The following is a 7762-nucleotide window of genomic DNA, read 5'->3' on the forward strand; positions in this document are numbered from 1 at the left end:
GTATTTCAATCACCCTTGAACAAATTCAATTAACCAGCCTCCACTACTCTCTGAAGTGAATTCCAAAGGCTAGCAACTCTCAAAGAAGTTAATTCTCATCTCTATCTTAAAAGGAATACCTGTTCTTGGTAAAGTCTGTCCCTTAGTTTTAGTCTCCTCCACAAGAAGGAACATCCTGCTAGTATCGACCCTATCCTCTTGGGAGCTTACATCTTTAAATATGATTGCCTGTCATTCTGTGAAACTCTTCTTCAGCCTTTATAATATAAGCCTTTCATTCCAGGAATTAGTTAATTGAACCATCCTTATTTGAACTGTTTCTAAAACAATTATATCCTTCCTTAAATAAGACCAAAACTGACACACGACTCCAGATATGGTCTTATCAAGTCTCTGTACAGCTGCAGTGAATCTTCCCAACTTTTTTATTTTATTCCCCTTTGTAATAAGCAACATTCCACTTGCCTTCCTAACTACTTGCTGTACCTGCATACTAATGTTTTGTCATTCATGTAGTGGGACATCCAGATCCTCTACACCACTGAGTTTGGCAATCTCTCCATTTAAATAGCAACTTGCTTTTCTGTTCATCAAAGTGGAAAAGTTCACATTTACCCACGTTATACATCATCAGCCAGTATTTTCTCCCCAGTCACTTAACCTATCCATGTCCCTTTTGGAGATTCCTTACCTCATCTTGTCAACTTACTTTCCCCCATATCTTGATATTATCTGCAAATTTAGCCATAATACATTTGGGACTTATATTCAAATCATTGATAAAGTTAGGAAATAGTCAAGGCCCACCACTGATCCCTGTGGTATTCCATTAGTTGGAGCTTGCCAACCTGAAAAAGACTTGTGTTTGTATTGTCTGCTTTCTGTTAGCTAAACAATCCTTCATCAATGCTAATATGTTATGTGGATCCTTTGTTATGACTGTGATGGCAGCAATGCCCATGATTCACACCATTAGTGTAAATGTTTTGATTCAATGACCAAAACCACCCGATAGTTTCCTTTACGTTACTGCTGTCCACAATAAGATGCTATCAGTTGGACACATACTATAAAATAATTAAATTTGAGTTTATTAAACAAAAATCCACTGCTAGAAGCAAGTTACAGAATTGGTTAGTGACGAAGTTATAATCTGGAATTAGAAATATATTCCCTTTAACTCCAAGCATAGTCATACAATGCAATAGACAATACAAGTCTGCAGGGATGATATTTCCAAAGAGCAAAAGAATAGAGAAGTAGATTAAGTGGCTAATGATCTGATACTAAAGGGTAGAATTTGTCAAATTCTCTCAGGCCCCTGAGGGATTCTTGTTGATGAAACTGAATTGTTGACAGCCATAGACTGATGGGAAATCTTACAAGCAAGCTATAGCCCGAATGGCAATGTGAATCGTTTCCAAGTCTTTGGAAAGTGGTCACAGTTTCACCCTTTGCAGGTTTTACAAGATAGTTGAGATACTGAGACGTAGAAACGTTATCTCATTTCTCAACACATTAACTGAGAGAGAGAATCTCAGAAAAGAGATACTTGCCCTTACTGCAAGTTTTAAAGATTATGTTCTGATTCCCTTTTTTTGGAGACAAAACATGGCCTGAAAGGGTTGCTAGGCAACTATCAGTACAGGGCCCTATGTTGTCTTCATATCTTCGAGAATTTAACAGCAATAAACTCCATCTGTTACTCTTTAAAAACATTGCTTGGCTCTTGACATTATAAAACTGTTTTATCTGGAAAGTATCTAAACAGTTCAATATATTCCAATTCATCACATAATCCATAAAAATAGATAGTCCCAACAACTTTGAAAGGCATAGCATCTAATGGTTCCCTATCCACCTTGCTTGTTACTTGTAATATGATTTCCCTTTCACAAAGCCACGTTGAATCTGCTCATTGCAGTATGATTTTCCACGTGTCCTGCTATTGCCTTCTATAAATTCTAGCAACTTAGCGATGACAGATATTAGGCTAATTAGCCTTTGGTTTCCTGCTTTATATCTTCTTTCTTGAATGGAGGTGTTACGTTTGCTATTTTCCAATCCACAGAGACCCTTAAATCTAAGGTATTTTGGAAAATTATAAGCAGTGCATCTACCATCTCTACACCCATTTCTTTTAGGTCCAAAGTGAAGACTATCTGGTTCTGAGCACATGGCCGCTTTTAAGTCTAAAGTTTTTTTATCCAGCATCTTTTCCCTGGTGATGGTGATTGTCTTAATGAGGGAGATGATAGCCTATGATATTATTGCTAGACTACTAATCCAGGGACCCAGGAAATTGTGGGGCCATGGGTTTGAATCCCAGCATGGTTACTGGTGGAATTTGCATTCTATAAAAAGCTGGAATTAAGAGCCTCATGATGACCACTGTCAGGAAAAAGCCATTTGATTCACTAGGGAAGGAAATCTGCCATCCTTACCTGGTCTGGCTTACATTTAACTCCAGATCCACGGCAAAAGGTTGACTTTTAACTGCCCTCTGGACAATGAGGGTGGGGCACAAAGCAACATCAGTAAAACCCACATCCCGTGATCAGCTCTTAATTTTCAAGTATCTTTGGGATGTTAGTCCAAAGTTTTCTAGTGAAGAGAGATTCAAAAAATGTGTGAAATGACTCACCCATTTTTTTTTTTTCATTTTCCATCATCAATTCTCCTCACTCTCTCTTGAGCCCCAATATTAGCTTTAGTTACTCTTTTTCCTATTTAAATAATTGAAGCAGTTAGCATGTGTTATTATATTACCAGTTGGCTTTCTCTTGTACAGTCTCTGACCATTCCTCTCACCTATCCATTCACATTACAGATTTATGGATCTTTCAGTTTTAAACTACTTTTAACTTGATGATGCACCCTTCTCGAGGAATCATTCTTTGTCACTGGAGTAAGTCTGTACTGAGACTTATCAAATACGCCCTTTAAAAGTCTGCTATTGCCTCCCTAAGGTGCACTGCTTTTTGTATACTGTTAATTATTTTTTTTCTTTTTTTCCCAGCTCCCTCAGGGCCAGCTCTGAGTGAACAGGATGTCTAAGACTCCTGTTATTGTTTTTACAAGATGGAGAGTCCTTCACTCGCACTGATCCAGCTCCCTCAGCGCCAGCTCTCAGAGTGAACAGAACCTCTGGGCACTCCTGGTTCTTTTATTATAACCCCACACACTACCACCCAACTGCGGTAGTGCTTATTTTCCCCAGCACCCACGTTGTGTGTATGCAGGACTGTTAATTACTAATTTGCCAGTTCACTTCACTTTATAAAGTGTCTTCATACTTTTTAAACTGCCTTTGTTCAAGTTTAAAACAAAACCGTCACTATAAGACTGCTATTCAAAAATGGAAAGAGAGTAGAAAATAGGTAACTATGGGCCAATTAGTTTAACATCTGTCATTGGGAGAGTGTTAGAGTCAGTTATAAAGGATGTAGTAGCAGGAGCATGTGGAAATGCAGAATTTAATCAGTCAATATGGCTTTGTAAAGGGGAAACAATACAGATTTACTAGAATTGAGGTAACAAGCAAAAGAGATAAGGGGGAGGCTGTAGAAGTAATATAACAAAAACAGATTTTGTTGTGAAACACAGGTTTGCTAGCATCTGTGGAGAGAGAAACAACATTAACATTTTGAGTCCTTTGTTAGAGCTGAAACTGAAATGGTGATGATGAAGGTGGGGATTGTTCACCGATAATCGCATAATGTTCAGCAACATTATTGATTCTTCTTGTCCAAATGCAACAAGATTTGGATAATATCCAGGCTTGGGCTGGCAAGTGGCAAATAACATTTGTGCCACACAAATGCTAGGCTTTGAGCATCACCAATAAGAGTCTAGATTAGAGTAGTGCTCGCAAAGCACAGCAGGTCAGGCAGCATCTGAGGAGCAGGAAAATCGATGTTGCAGGCAAAAGCCCATCGTCAGCATTTTCCTGCTCCTCGGATGCTGCCTGACCTGCTGTGCTTTACCAGCACAACTCTAATCTGGACTGTAATCTGCCATCACCAATAAGAAACAATCTAACCACTGCCCTTTCACATTCAATGGCTTTGCCATCAGTGAATCCCCCACTATTAACATCCTGGGAGTTACCATTGACCATCAACTCAACTTGACTCACCCCATAAACACAATGGCCATAAGAGCAGGTCAGAGGTTGGGAATACTGCAGTGAGTATCTCACCTCCTGACTCCCCAAAGCCTGTCCACTATCTACGAGGCAGAAGATAGAAGTGTGATGGAATACTCCTCACTTACCTGGATGGGTACAACTCCAACAACACTCAAGAAGCTTGACACCATCCAGGCCGCAACAGCTTGCTTGATTGGCATCGCATCCATAAACATCCACTCCCTCCAACGCTGATGCTCAGCAGCAGCAGTGTGTACCATCTACAAATGGAATGCAGAAATTCACCAAAGATCCTCAGACAACACCTTCCAAACCCATGACCACTTCCATCTAGAAGGGCAAGGGCAGCAGATACGTGGGGGCACCACCCCCTGAAAGTTCCCCTCCCAGCTACACCCCATCCTGACTTGGAAATATATCACCTCCTTCAGTGTCACTGGGTCAGAATCTTGGAATTCCCCTCCATCCCCTCTCCCCAAGGGCATTGTGGCTCTACCTACAGCACATGGACTACAGTGGTTCAGGAAGGCAGATTAACTACACCTTCTCAAGGAGCAACTAGGGACGGGCAATAAGTGTTCAAAGTCTGCATTCCACAAGTAAATTAAAGAAAGGTTAATCAATCCAGCTTTGGCCCCCTGCAATCCACTGAGAGAAGCCTCCAGCATGTTTGGCAAACTTGTAAGTGATGTGGCCACTTAGAATTCTAGAAAATAATTTTTCAAAAGAAAAGGTAAGTACAGTTTTTAACAATTTGTAACATCCTTCTTATCTCTGGACATTCTGTTGGAGTACAGCAAGAGTTGGTTCCTGCTGTGTGGAGAGCCAGTCTCAGGATAAGGAGCAGACCAATTCGGTCTGAGATACGGAGAAATTTATTCACTCAGAGATTTGTAGATTTTTGGAATTCTCTGCTCCAGACATTTGTGGAAGCTCTATTGTTGCACACGTATAGACTGAGGTCAACAGATTTTTTATCTCTCAGGAAATTGAGGAGTACAGAGACTTAAACCCCAAAGTGTACATAGTCTTACAGAAGAGTGATCTGACTCCTGTTTCTTCTGTTTTGGTGAACACTTGAATGTAGGCCTAGTTAAACCTTCAGAAAGTAAAATGGACGCAGAACGTAACGGTGGGTAAGCAATAAAAATAGACAGGGTTGACTCGCCTGGTATTTGTGTGCCTGATCAGTGATTGGGGGTTGGGCAGTATGCAAAGTTTGCAGGTTGTAGTTTTACTGCTGCTATTTTTCAGAATGTAGCTTCCTGTTAGTGATTCGGAGCTTTCACAGAGACTACCACATTTGGTATGTGCTATATATGCTAAACCTTGTCTCTATCCACACTGACTGAATCTTGTTTAGTTTGGACAAAGTCAACTGCAGAGGATAACAGTTGAAGGAGCAGCTTGTTCAAGCAATGTCTCAGGAATTTTCTGCGTCAGTTCTACAGATTAATATCTAGACTTATATATATTTATAAATTCCTGAAATATAAAAGTGAGGCTTTCATCTTTAAAGCATGTTTTCTTGATCACAAAGACCAGGGAAAGCATTCAGTGTTTATCATGTTTCAGTATGATGTTAACCCAAGACTCCCTCTGAATTCTGTGTCTGCTACAGGGAACTCCTCGATGTTCTGACACCAGTTGAAGGGAGTTCTTCAGGTATCCTGACCAAAATCCTATTCCCAAGCCACCTGATTCTGCTTTGTTGCTATAATGGCATTTCGTAAGACAACAGAAACTCAGCAGAGCATCAACACAGAGGAAACATTCCACTTCCAACCGATTTATTAGACTGGTGTACAATACGCTCCACTCCAGTTTGAATTTGTTTTAGTCTCTCGTGGGACATGGATGTCGCTGGCTGGACCCAGCAATTATCCTTTTGGGAGGGAATTCCAGGATCTTGACCCAGTGACACTGAAGGAGCGGCGATATATTTCCAAGTCAGGATGGTGAGTGGCTTGGAGGGGAATTTGCAGGAGGTGGTGTTCCCATGTATCTGTTGCCGTTGTCTTTCTAAGTGGAAGTGGTCGTGGGTTTGGAAGGTGCTGCCTGAGGATCTTTACTGAATTTCTGCAGTGCATCTTGTAGATGGTACACACTGCTGCTACTGAGCGTTGGTGGTGGAGCGAATGGATGTTTGTGGATTTGGTGCCAATCAAGCGGCTGCTTTGTCCTGGATGGTATTAGATTAGATTAGATTCCCTAAGTGTGGAAACAGGCCCTTCGGCCCAACGAGTCCACACCGACCCTCCGAAGAGTAACCCACCCGGACCCATTTCTCTCTGACTAACACACCTAACACTACGGGCAATTTAGCATGGCCATTTCACCTGACCTGCACATCTTTGGACTGTGGGAGGAAACGGCAGCACCCTGAGGAAACCCACGCAGACACAGGGAGAATGTGCCGACTCCACACAGACAGTCGCCTGAGGCTGGAATTGAACCTGGTGCTGTGAGGCAGCAGTGCTAACCACTGAGCCACCGTATTCTTGAGTGTTGTTGGAGCTGCACCCATCCAAGCAAGTGGGGAGTATTCCATCACACTCCTGGCTTGTGCTTTGTAGATGGCAGTCAGGCTTTTGAGAATCAAGAGGTGTGTTACTTGCTGCAGGACTCCTAGCCTCTGAACTGCTTTTACAGCTACTGTGCTTATGTGGTGAATCCAGTTGAATTTCTGGTCAATGGTAACCCCAGAATGTTGATAACAGGGGTTTCAGTGATGATAATCCAAGTGTGATGGGGTGTTGGTTAGATTCTCTCTTATTGGAGATAGTCATTGTCTGACACTGATGTGGCTGTTGCCACTTTTCAGCCCAAGCCTGCATATTGAACCAAGTCCCCCTTAATTTTACCCATCATCACCAAAAAATCTGACCATCTTTGTGCAGTGAGTTCCGAGGCAATCTGAATGTACAACGCAAATAACAGGCTGTTCAGTGTCAAGCCGATGCTAGAGAGATCCCATTCATCCTACTCCCCAATCTTTCACCATATTTCTGTAAGTTCTTCTATATTGACTGCCCAACAATACGGCACTACCTCCGCGGTGACCCTCCAATGGTGCAGTCTTCTAAGTCTAAATGTAGACTGAAAAAAATCAGATGGCCAAAGTTAGCCTAGATAAAATGCTCAAAAAATGTTTTCAAGGTAGCAAAATGGTCTGGTATGGTGACCAGGCTGTACGAGACCTGAAATAAAGTAAGATAATTAACAACCTCATAATGAAGTGTTATGGACCAGGTCAGACCTCCTCAAAATATTTTTTAAGCAAGTAGTCCAGACCTTAACTTTCTTTCTTATTTTAAAGGTGGATGTGAAGTGGGTGCTCCAGGTGTGATGTACCTGGTCAAACCACTTGGCTGTAAGCAAAATACAATTTATTTAAACACTATACTTAAAACACGAACAAAGGAAAGCCCATCTGACCAGCCCAGCTATATCCTCCTGTAATCTGAGGTTATCCTCCTCACTATTTACCGCTCCATCAATTGTGCTGTCAACCATGAACTCACGGATCAATCCTTCACATTTAAGTCTAAATCATCTGTGAGCTGACAGAGGTGTCACATTAGCCATTTTCCAGTCCTCTGGGACCCTCCC

This window comes from Chiloscyllium plagiosum, unplaced genomic scaffold, assembly GCF_037043375.1.
Source record: "Chiloscyllium plagiosum isolate Xiang-an unplaced genomic scaffold, Cpla_swu_hap1 HiC_scaffold_7, whole genome shotgun sequence".
Taxonomy (NCBI): Eukaryota; Metazoa; Chordata; class Chondrichthyes; order Orectolobiformes; family Hemiscylliidae; genus Chiloscyllium; species Chiloscyllium plagiosum.